Below are 13,213 nucleotides of genomic sequence, written 5' to 3'. Positions count from 1 at the left end.
CAATTTTCTATAGATCATCCATTTATATCCCTAAATTAATTTATTTACAATCAAATTTATGGACAAAATAGTAATAATAATTTTTTGTTTATAATTAACAAAAAAGTCATAACCCAAAATACTGCTGCATCGTGAGGAAATTAAATAACTGCTCCACTTATAAATTATTCCTCACTGTTGTCGATCCTTTTTTCTGCATCTTGCTATCTTTTGGTTCTGACATGCATTTACTAAAGAATGGGACACCTGCAAATCATTGTGAGAGGATTTGACAAGGAAGTTGATACAATTTCTATGCCAATTCCATTACCAAATACAGGTGCCTTTTGAAAAATAATAATAGACTCATGATAATACAAGTGGTTGGTATTTTTATATTACGGTTTATTTTATTTTTGAGTACTATTTTAATTTTAAAAAAAAATTCAAAGGACAAGTACTCTTTATCTTATTCCATTTTTTCATCTAAAGTTTATATTTTTTTGTATAATTATAGATCGAGCACTACTACTCAAATATATTCTATGTACTAAATTTATCTATAAATATATTCTATATTTATTAAAATTTATCAATATTTGTTTGATAAACTTTACCTAATTTATTTTTTACTTGAGTTTGGTTTAGCATACTACCTTGTTTTATGCCATTGCTGTTTCTTTTAAAAATGTTGGACTCGTAGTTTCTTCTTATGAATGGACTAAATTCTCTCTTAAGCCTTCCATCTCTACGAATGTCATACTTGACTTTGTTTTTAACTAATCTTTTTACATCTTTTGAATATTACCATTGATCTTGGTTTTCCTTCTCTTATGGATCTCATCCTTCTTATGTGAGTCAACTGGATTCATTTTAAATGGGTGCATCATTTATTTTCTTATTGTCTCTACAAGAGTTCTTAGTCAGATTTCCCCTTTAGAAATTTACTAATGATTGAGTTGTCTTTCATATGACTTGTATTCTTTTGGATCAATTAAAGGCTTATTTGATGTCTCATGCTTAGTGGATCTTGTTTTGAACTACCTTAATTAAGATCCTTTCTTGTATGGCTTGACTCCTTTTAAGTACATTTTATTTTTTTTAATATTCCTTTCTGAGATGGTGATTTCAAGTATATACCTTTGGAGTCTTATTTCAAACCTTGTTTAAAGAAGTTTTGAATTCTCTTTGAAGAAATACTAAACAGAACTTATTTTCTATTGTTTGATTTGAGATTGAAACCATTGTTCAATTTTGACAAGTTGTTTTAGAGTTGTTCATGCGCTGTTTTAAATGAAGTTTTGAAAGCTTCCTTGTTTAGTGGAAACCGGTTTGTTTGTAGCGCCACACTTGTTTCTTTTACCAGTTTATAAGCAAACTTTTACCCTCCGAATTTTCTTTTCCAAGTAGAGTTTAACTTTCCTTTTCGTCCTTGCTAAATTTTTTATACACGTTTGTTTGAACATGGACTTTGGAGATTTTTGAACCAGCATTTGAATACGTTTTGAGTTTTTATGAATTACTTTTGGTTAAGTTGTGCATCTAATTACCTTTCTAAAATATTTGAGAGAATATTTTAGCTCTTAGCCAAACTTGTGTGCATTTTGTTTTTAAAAACCTTACATGATCTACTTCAACATGAAATTGTATTGAAGTAAATCCACGTTTATGTTTTTGCTACTGTCTTGAAGGAATGTTTGTTGTTTAACTTCTCTTCAGACTGCGATGTGGTTTTTGCAGTTTTTTTATTCTTTTAAGAACAATGTATTCCGAAAGTACTTTAATTATGCTCTTTGAGTTCTGTGAGATTCGTCTTGGGTCTAAGATGTTCTTTTCTGTAGATCTCATACTTCTTTGACTCAAGTTTGAATTTGTTCAACTAATGCGCTAATTTTCTCCCTATTGATCCTATTGAATTTCTATGATCCAAGGGTTATCTTTGGAGTTATCAATCGATTTATTTCTAACAAATTTCTTTGCTTGAGCATCTCTGTTTATCTGGATTGGATACATTCTCTCAAAAGTAGGAGTATTATCCTTGACAATTGTTTCTCCTTGCTAGAATTTTGTATCCTTCTGAGTAGACTCGAGAATTGTTTTGATATTACGTGCGACTAGTAGATGTAGTAACGCGATGCGTTAGTTCTTTAAGATGTGATATGTGTATACGGAAGTTGAATCGGTAGGTGTGCAACGTTATGAGTTGTGGGTGTTTTGTTCCTGTGAACGGGCTTGCGGTCGTTAGGCTTATGATCAATTATGGGGATTGAAAAGTGCCTTATGAGGTTGGAAACTTGAAGCCTTGAGACTGATATGAGATTAGTGTGCGGATGTTAAGCACGTTGTTTTAACCCCATCCTGTTTTATCCTGTTTTATAGCCTTCGATGCCTTGCTTTACTATCACATGTTTGAGCCATGTCATCTTTTACATTGAGCCTATCTTGTAATGTTTGCTTTGCAACTACACTCCACTTTGATTTTACGCATACGACCATCCAAGTATTTGAAAACCGTATATATTTTTATATGTTGAGATATTTTTGCCTCTTCCTTAAATATGTTCAAGGGTGAACTGTTATGAGATTTCTTTCGTTTTGTATCAATTTTTGAGGACAAAAATTTTTATAAGGTGGGTAGAATGTAAATCCCAGAACCTTTGAAAAGTCCTTTTATGATCAAGTTTCAAATCATATAGTTATTTATAGCCTTAATTTCAGAAATTATTTTATTAAAGATAATTAAGGCAAGTTTTGATTCATTGATTTGAGATAAGTTATGATTATTATCCAATTATATAATTATTGGATTATTTTCTATATTTAAATTATAAATTTAGAAGTTTGTAAAATAATAAGGATTTTATATGATTTGGACTAAATAATTAATATTTTAAAATAGTAATACTGTTGTTTTGGAAAAAATAAAGGATTTAATTATATTATTTCCAATTATTGGATTTGAATATTTTATTGAAAATAATTTGTGAAGTTGATGAACAAATAGTATTTTATACATTATTATTATTGGATTAGAATTTATTTCTAATTACTATATTATCCCTATTTTTAAGTGAAATTACTAAAGTGTCCCTAACCCTAAGTTTCAAAAATGACCCTAATCCTATACCCAGCAGCCGCCACCTTTCTTCTTCCCCTCAACAGCTGCAACCTCTCCTTCCCAACAGATACACACACGCACAGCTCCTTACCCAGCAGTAAGCAACCACTTTCTCCCCCTTCTCCAATTCAATGTGCAGCAATAGTAGGAGAAGGAAACAAGAGAAACGGACTAGAGAGAGAGATGGATCGGAGCTGCGATCAGGGGAAGGGGTGAGCCGCGCTTCATGCCATTCGGTCGTGCCGCCACCGTGCCATTGTCGCGCCCAACTTGCTGCCTTCCTCCACGCCGTGTCGCCACTGTTCACGTAGAGGAGGGTTTGAGGAAACAGCTGCCGCACGCGAGCTAGAGCAACTCGTCCTCGCCGATCAGTCGTCGCCAGGGTAACCGCGCCGTCATCCTTTCCAGCTCCAAACGAGAAGCACGATGGAGCTCCATTTCTACTTCCCTGATCCGCCGTGAGTGAAGGACGTTGGGAGAGAGAGGGAGTCGCTGTGGAGCCACGAGCTACGCCGGTCGCCGCCACGTCACGTCGGAGAGGAAGGCTGAGATTGGGCACCGCTGGGAGAGAGGAAGACGCGCACGGGAGGGTGAAACCGCCGCTACCACTATTACCATGAGTAGGGGGTCGTTGCCATCACCCTGCACGCCGGCGCCGTACACCACATCGTCGGAAGGCCATAAAGCGATGGAGGAGAAGCCCACCTTCGCCACTACCTTTCACTGCTGCCTACCTCCACCTCTACTAACCTGCTACTCCGTGGTGCTTGGCTGGCTCTTTTGATGTTGTCACCGGAGTTCTGAGGCCACCGGAACCACCGACGAAGCTTTTGGTTACTTCTGCCGTTGCTGGAAAAATTGACGGTAAGGGGTTTTATTTGAGGTTTTTGCTATTTGGATTTCGAGAAGGTTTTAATGTTGTGCGTTTTTATAGTTGATCCACTGGAGTTCTGGCTGCCGCCGAAGCTGTTGCTGGGGGCCGGTTTGAAATCGCAGCTGCTTCGTGTTATTATTCCAGTAAGAAATTATGTTCGAAAGCCCTACATTAGTGTTCCGTACATGTGTTAAAGCCTATACGGTTTTAATGTTTTAGAGTTTAGTAACTGAGGTTGCTTGTTGTAATTTAGAGTTGTTTATGCTGCTGCGAAAATGTGTGGGGCTGTGCTTTGAAGCTACCTTTGATTTCGAGTAGAGGCGAAAAGAACTTATGAGGCGTTTGGATTATGGAATTTGCATTTTGAGGTATGGGCGCTTTCCAAAAACTATGTTTTATATATTAGAATTATTACATATGGATACGGATGTGAGACATTGTGTATTTGGTGATTGTATCTGCCTTATGTATTATTTGATTGTCTCGAATGATTATGGATGTTTGTTTAGCTAAATTGTTGTGCGGCTTTATGAAGTGTAATATTTTGAAGTTGATTCCTTAAAGATTTGAAATCTAAGTTTAATCCATTGAGATTGAATTGAATTGAGTTAATTATTTTGATGATGTGGGAAGTCGAATGCATTTTGAATTCAGCCTAGTTTACTTTAATTGACTTGGTTTTTGGACAATGATTTGTTACTGAGCCGTTTCTTTAAACCTTTGGAAATGAGTTAAATCGGTTGATAATGATTTGATTTCCTTGAGATATGCCAATGAGGGGACTGTTGGATTTAGCTTGATTTTGAATCGATTTTGGATTTTGGGTTGTTGAAAGAGATTGAGGAACGATTTTGAAGGTTGTGGTAGGCTTAGAGAAGGGGGATTGAATCTATGCCTTCCTTTTAATTGCAGTTATTACCCTTTTAAAAAAACTTTCAATTTAGGTTCTGTTTGAACTCAGCAGCGGAAATTTATGAGAAAATTTATTTTTGTCTCATGAATATCAGAAAACAGAACTCAGCAGAGAAGAGAAAAGCTAACACCAGCATATATCCTAGTTCGGTTGCCTTGTGCTATGCAACCAACATCCAGTCTCCTCCACAACTATGGAAGAATTTCACTATAGTTAACAGTATTACATACACCAATTTTACAGGATTAACCCAATCCTTTCACACTCAAGTTCTAACCTAACTTGACATTGGCTATGCTAATACCTAACTATTCCTCTTAGTGCTAACCCAACTAAGAAAGGGATACCTTACATGTGCAAGATACAAAACACTTAATCAACCTAAAGAAATCAGAAAATAACTCTAGGCTTTTCTCTCCAGTGTATCTCTCACCCTTTTTCCACTCATGGCTTTTTCTTGAGTTTTCTCACAATGCCTTTTCTCTCAAGAAATTACAGAAAGATAAACTTAAAAAAGTACATTACAATCCGTAAAACATGAAGGAGATTGACTTCATCAGCAGCCTCTTTGCTATGTGTAAAACCAGATTCGCAAACCTCAGATGCAGTTCTTCAGTATTAGCCAAATGCTTCTTTGAAAGAAAGTATTATCCAAGTAGAGGAACTTCTTAACAGAACACTGTTCTCACTCTCTGGTTTTCTCTCCTTACTTTCTGAATGAACATCAAGCTTCTTTTATCTCCTTGCATATTGCTGGGTTCTTCTTCCAAGGTCAATACCTTGAGCTTTGAGCTTCACCAACCCACAGATTCACTTTTTCTCCTTAATCCTCAGAGTAGAAACTCTCCTTCTGACTTCCTCATCTTGGCCAAAAGCCAATAAAACAACAACCATAGAAATCTTCCAATGGTCAACTTGATCCGAGCCCTTGAAAACCAACTTGGTCCCCAAGTCTTGTTTAAGACCGTTGGTGCACGAAATTGTGATCATCAATGGCGCCATCAACATGGTACGCTCAATTGTAATCTCAACTCTTTATCACAACTTCGCACAACTAACCAGCAAGTGCACTGGGTCGTCCAAGTAATAAACCTTACGCGAGTAAGGGTCGATCCCACGGAGATTGTTGGTATGAAGCAAGCTATGGTCATCTTGTAAATCTCAGTCAGGCGGATTCAAATGGTTATGGATGATTTATGAATAAAGCATAAAATAAAGATAGGGATACTTATGTAATTCATTGGTGAGAATTTCAGATAAGCGTATGGAGATGCTTTGTCCCTTTCGTCTCTCTGCTTTCCTACTGTCTTCATCCAATCCTTCTTACTCCTTTCCATGGCAAGCTGTATGTTGGACATCACCATTGTCAGTGGCTACAGTCCCGTCCTCTCAGTGAAAATGTTCAACGCGCTCTGATGAGCGGATAATTTATATGCTTTTTGGCATTGTTTTAGGTAGTTTTTAGTAAGTTCAAGCTACTTTTAGGGATGTTTTCATTAGTTTTTATGTTAAATTCACATTTCTGGACTTTACTATGAGTTTGTGTGTTTTTCTGTGATTTCAGGTAATTTCTGGCTGAAATTGAGGGGCTTGAGCAAAACTCTGAAAAAGGCTGACAAAAGGACTGCTGATGCTGTTGGAATCTGACCTCCCTGCACTCGAAATGGATTTTCTGGAGCTTCAGAACTCCAATTGGCGCGCTCTCAACGGTGTAGGAAAGTAGACATCCAGAGCTTTCCAGCAATATAGAATAGTCCATACTTTATTCGGAAATTGATGACGTAACTTGGCGTTGAACGCCAACTACATGCTGCTGTCTGGAGTTAAACGCCAGAAACACGTCATGATCCGGAGTTGAACGCCCAAAATACGCTATAACTTGGAGTTCAACTTCAAGAAAAGCCTCAGCTCGTGGATAGATCAAGCTCAGCCCAAGCATACACCAAGTGGGCCCCGAAAGTGGATTTATGCATTAATTACTTACTCATGTAAACCCTAGTAGCTAGTTTATTATAAATAGGACTTTTTACTAGTGTATTAGACATCTCTGGACGCCTAGTCCTTAGACCATGGGGGCTGGCCATTCGGCCATGCCTGAACCTTTCACTTATGTATTTTCAACGGTGGAGTTTCTACACACTATAGATTAAGGGTGTGGAGCTCTGCTGTACCTCAAGTTTCAATACAATTACTATTACTTTCTATTCAATTCTCTTTTATTCTTATTCCAAGATATATGTTGCACAACACTTTGATGAATGTGATGATCCGTGACACTCATCATCATTCTCACCTATGAATGTGTGTGACTGACAACCACTTCCGTTCTACTCTAGGCCGGGCGCATATCTCTTAGATTCTCCAACAGAATCTTTGTGGTATAAGCTAGATAGATGGCGGCATTCATGGGGAACCGGAAAGTCTAACCTTGTCTGTGGTATTCCGAGTAGGATCCTGGGAATCCGGAAAGTCTAACATTGTCCGTGGTATTCTGAGTAGGATTCCGGTATTGAATGACTGTGACGAGCTTCAAACTCCTGAAGGTTGGGCGTGATGACAAACGCAAAAGAATCAATGGATTCTACTCCAACCTGATTGAGAACCGACAGATGATTAGCCGTGCTGTGACAGAGCATTTGGACTGTTTTCACTGAGAGAATGGGATGTAGCTATCAACAAGGGTGATGCCTCCAAACGATTAGCCGTGCAGTGACAGCGCATAGGACCATTTTCCTGATGATGGTGATGCCCTACATACAGCTTGCCATGGAAAGGAGTAAGAAGGATTGGATGAATGTAATAAAAAAGTAGAGATTCGAGAGGAGCACAACATCTCCATACGCCTATCTGAAATTCTCACTATTGATTTACATAAGTATTTCTATCCCTTTTTATTTTCTATTTATTATTAATTTTCGAAATCCATGACCATTTAATCTGCCTAACTGAGATTTACAAGGTGACCATAGCTTGCTTCATACCAACAATCTCTGTGGGATCGACCCTTACTCACGTAAGGTATTACTTGGATGACCCAGTACACTTGCTGGTTAAGTTGAACGGAGTTGTGAGCTTCTGTAACAGTGCCTGGAACTCTTGTATCACAATTTCATCCACCAACCTTTTGGCGCCGTTGCCGGGGATTGTTCGAGTATGGACAACTGACGGTTCATCTTGTTGCTCAGATTAGGTAATTTTCTTTTCAAAAAAAAACTTTTTCACAATTTTTCTTTTCTTTTTCGTTTTTCCAAAAATATTTTCGAAAAAAATCAATAAAAATCCAAAAAAATCATAAAATCATAAAAATCAAAAATATTTTATGTTCCTTGTTTGAGTCTTGAGTCAATTTTTAAGTTTGGTGTCAATTGCATGCTTTAAATTTTATTATGCATTTTTTTGAAAATTTTATGCATTCATAGTGTTCTTCATGATCTTCAAGTTGTTCTTGGTAAGTCTTCTTGTTTGATCTTGATGTTTTCTTGTTTTGTGTTGTTTGTTGTTTTTCATATGCATTTTTCGTTTGTTGGAGTCCATGCATTAGAGATTTTAAGTTTGGTGTCTTGCATGTTTTCTTTGCATAAAAATTTTTTCAAAATTATGTTCTTGATGTTCATCATGATCTTCAAAGTGTTCTTGGTGTTCATCTTGACATTCATAGCATTCTTGCATGCACTCATTGTTTTGATCTCAAAATTTCATGCATTGAGTATTTTTGTTGTTTTTCTCTCTCATAATTAAAATTTCAAAAATAAAAAAATATCTTTTCCTTATTTTTCTCCAAATTTTCGAAAATTTGAGTTGACTTAGTCAAAAAATTTTCAAAATTAGTTGTTTCTTACAAGTCAAGTCAAATTTTCAATTTTAAAAATCTTATCTTTTCAAAATCTTTTTCAAAAATTATATCTTTTTCATTTTTTTTCTATTTTTCAAAAATTTCAAAAATCGTTTTTAAAATTATTTTCAAAATCTTTTTCTTATCTTTATATCACATTTTCGAAAACTCACTAATAATTAATGTGATTGATTCAAAAATTTGAAGTTTTGTTACTTTCTTGTTAAGAAAGGTTCAATCTTTAAGTTCTAGAATCTTATCTTGTAGTTTCTTGTTAGTGAAGTAAGTAATTTTAAATCTAAAAATTAAATCTTTTTATCTTTTATCTTATCTTTTTCAAAAATTTTATCTTTTCAAAATTTGATTTCAAAATATCTTATCTAACCTCTTATCTTCTTATCTTTTCAAATTTGATTTTAATATCTTTTTCAACTAACTCTTTGACTTTTTGTTTGTTTCTTATCTTTTTCAAAACCACCTAACTACTTTTCCCTCTCTAATTTTCGAAAATATCTCATCTCTTTTTCAAAAATTCTTTTTATTTTAAATTTTATTTTAATCTTATCTTATTTCTAATTTTCAAAAATTACTAACCATTTTGTTAAAATTATTTTCGAATTTTCTATCTCTTCTCTCTTATTCTATTTAATTATTTAATTACTAACACTTCTCTTCACCTCTCTTCACCTAAATATCCGAACCCACTTTTCTTCATTCTTCTCCCCTTTCTTTTTCTACTAACATAAAGGAATCTCTATACCATGACATAGAGGATTCCTCTTTCTTTTCTTGTTTTCTTCTCTTTTATATGAGCAGGAACAAGGATAAAGGCACTCTTGTTGAAATTGATCCAGAACCTGAAAGGACTCTGAAGAGAAAATTAAGAGAAGCTAAGTTACAACAATCTAAAGGTAACCTTTCAGAAACATTAGAACAAGAGAAGGAGATGGCAGCCGAAAATAACAATAATGCAAGGAGAATGCTTGGTGACTTCACAAAGCCAACGTCCAAATTTGATGGAAGAAGCATCTCCATTCCTGCCATTGGAGCCAACAACTTTGAGCTGAAACCTCAGCTAGTTGCCTTAATGCAACAAAACTGCAAGTTTTATGGACTTCCATCTGAAGATCCTTATCAGTTTTTAACTGAGTTCTTGCAGATCTGTGAGACTGTAAAGACGAATGGAGTTGATCCTGAAGTCTACAGACTCATGCTTTTCCCTTTTGCTGTAAGAGACAGAGCTAGAATATGGTTGGATTCACAACCCAAGGATAGCCTGGACTCCTGGGATAAGCTGCTCACTGCCTTCTTGGATAAATTCTTTCCTCCTCAAAAGCTGAGCAAGCTGAGAGTGGATGTTCAAATCTTCAAACAAAAAGATGGTGAATCCCTCTATGAAGCTTGGGAAAGATACAAGCAGCTGACCAAAAGGTGTCCATCTGACATGTTTTCAGAATGGACTATATTAGATATATTCTATTATGGCCTGTCTGAATTTTCAAAAATGTCATTGGACCATTCTGCAGGTGGATCTATTCACCTAAAGAAAACGCCTGAAGAGGCTCAAGAACTCATTGACATGGTTGCAAACAACCAATTCATGTACACTTCTGAGAGGAATTCCGTGAATAATGGGATACCTCAGAAGAAAGATGTTCTTGAAATTGATGCTCTGAATGCCATATTGGCTTAGAACAAAGTGTTGACTCAACAGGTCAACATGATCTCTCAAAATCTGAATGGATGGCAACATGCATCCAACAGTACTAAAGAGGCAGCTTCTGAAGAAGCTTATGATCCTGAGAACCCTGCCATGGCAGAGGTTAATTACATGGGTGAACCTTATGGAAACACCTATAACTCATCATGGAGAAATCATCCAAATTTCTCATGGAAGGATCAACAAAAGCCTCAACAAGGCTTTAACAATGGTGGACGTAATAGGCTAAGCAATAGCAAGCCTTTTCCATCATCTTCTCAGCAACAGACAGAGAATTCTGAACAAAACACTTCTAATTTAGCCAATCTAGTCTCTGATCTGTCAAAGGCCACTTTCAATTTTATGAGTGAAACAAGGTCCTCCATTAGAAATCTGGAGGCACAAGTGGGCCAATTGAGCAAGAAAGTCATTGAAACTCCTCCCAGTATTCTACCAAGCAATACAGAAGAGAATCCAAAAGGAGAGTGCAAGGCCATTGATGTGATCAATGTGGCCGAATGCACAAGGGAGGAGGAGGACGAAAATCCTAGTGAGGAAGACCTCCTGGGACGTCTCTCAAGCAAGAAGGAGTTTCCTATTAAGGATCCAAAAGAATCTGAGGCTCATATAGAGACCATAGAGATTCCATTAAATCTTCTTCTGCCATTCATGAGCTCTGAAGACTATTCTTCCTCTGAAGAGGATGAAAATGTGACTGGAGAGCAAGTTGCTCAATACTTAGAAGCTATCATGAAGCTGAATGCCAAGTTGTTTGGTAATAAGACTTGGGAAAGTGAACCTCCCTTGCTCATTAATGAACTAGATACCTGGATTCAACAAATTTTACCTCAAAAGAGACAAGATCCTGGCAAATTCTTAATACCTTGCACCATAGGCACCATGACCTTTGAAAAGGCTCTATGTGATCTAGGGTCAGGGATAAATCTTATGCCACTCTCTGTAATGGAGAAGCTGGGGATCATTGAGGTACAACCTGCCTTGCTCTCATTACAATTGGTAGACAAGTCATTGAGACAAGCTTATGGAATAGTAGAGGACGTGTTAGTAAAGGTTGAAGGCCTTTACATCCCTGCTGATTTCATAATCTTAGACACTAGGAAGGAAGAGGATGAATGCATCATCCTTGGAAGACCTTTCCTAGCTACAGCAGGAGCTGTGATAGATGTCAACAGAGGTTAATTAGTCCTTCAATTGAATTGGGACTACCTTGTGTTTAAGGCACATGGCCATCCCTCTGTGACAAAAGAGAGTAAGCATGAAGAGCTTCTCTCAGTTTAGAGTCAAAAAGAGCCCCCACAGTCAAACTCTAAGTTTGGTGTTGTGAGGCCACAACCAAACTCTAAGTTTGGTGTTAAGACCGCATATCCAAACTCTAAGTTTGGTGTTGGGACTATACAACATTGACCTGATCACCTTTGTGGCTCCATGAGAGCGACGGTCAAGCTATTGACATTAAAGAAGCGCTTGTTGGGAGGCAACCCAATTTTATTTATCTAATTTTTATTTTATTGTTATTTTGTGTTTTATTAGGTACATGATCATGAGGAGTCACGAAAAAAATATAAAAATAAAAAAAACAGGATCAAAAACAGCAGAAGAAAAAATCACACCCTGGAGGAAGCACAGACTGGCATTCAACGCCAGTAAGGAGCATCTGGCTGGCGTTCAACGCCAGAACAGAGCATAAACCTGGCGCTGAACGCCAGAAACAAGCAACATTCTGGCGCTGAACGCCAGGAATGTGCCTAAGAGGAAAAGCTGGTGCTGAACGCCAGTAACAAGCATGAAACTGGCGTTCAACGCCAGAAACATGTTACATGTGGGCGTTGAACGCCCAGAATGTGCACCACTCGGCGTTTAAACGCCAGAATAGTGTGCAAAGGCATTTTACATGCCCATTTGGTGCAGGGATAGAATTCCTTGACACCTCAAGATCTGTGGACCCCACAGGATCACCTCAGGATTTGTGGACCCTACAGGATCCCCACCTACTATATTCCCACCTTACCTCCTAGTCCTATTTTTCTCTTCCCCATGTCACACTTCCCAAAAACCCTTCACCAATCACCTCAACCTCTCCTCCCAATCACCTATTCACCACTCACATCCATCCACTCTTCCCCATAAACCCCACCCACCTTCAAAATTCAAAAGGAAAAGGAAAAGGAAAAGAATCCTCTAGAAAAGGAAAAGGAAAGACAAAAGCTTCCACCTCCAAGTCATGGGAGATGGAAAGATTCATCTCCAAGAGCCATTAAGACCACTTCTATGATGTTGTGGCAAAGAAGAAGGTGATCCCTGAGGTCCCTTTCAAGCTCAAGAAAAATGAGTATCCGGAGATCCGACATGAAATCCGAAGAAGAGGTTGGGAAGTCCTAACCAACCCCATGCAACAAGTCAGAATCTTAATGGTTCAAGAGTTCTATGCCAATGCATGGATCACTAGGAACCATTGGTGCACGAAATTGCAATCACACTTTTGCAACCTCGCACAACTAACCAGCACGTGCACTGGGTCGTCCAAGTAATACCTTGCGTGAGCAAGGGTCGATCCCACGGAGATTGTCGGCTTGAAGCAAGCTATGGTTATCTTGTAAATCTTAGCCAGGATATCAGAAATTATCAGGATTGATTGTGAAAAGCAAAAGAACATGAAATTGTTACTTGTTTTGCAGTAATGGAGAATAGGTTGAGGTTTGGAGATGCTCCATCTTCTGAATCTCTGCTTTCCTACTATCTTCTTCTTCAAGCACGCAAGGCTCCTTCCATGGCAAGCT

Source organism: Arachis hypogaea, chromosome 10 (assembly GCF_003086295.3).
Source record: "Arachis hypogaea cultivar Tifrunner chromosome 10, arahy.Tifrunner.gnm2.J5K5, whole genome shotgun sequence".
In the NCBI taxonomy this organism is placed as follows: domain Eukaryota; kingdom Viridiplantae; phylum Streptophyta; class Magnoliopsida; order Fabales; family Fabaceae; genus Arachis; species Arachis hypogaea.
This window is presented reverse-complemented; position numbering follows the sequence as displayed.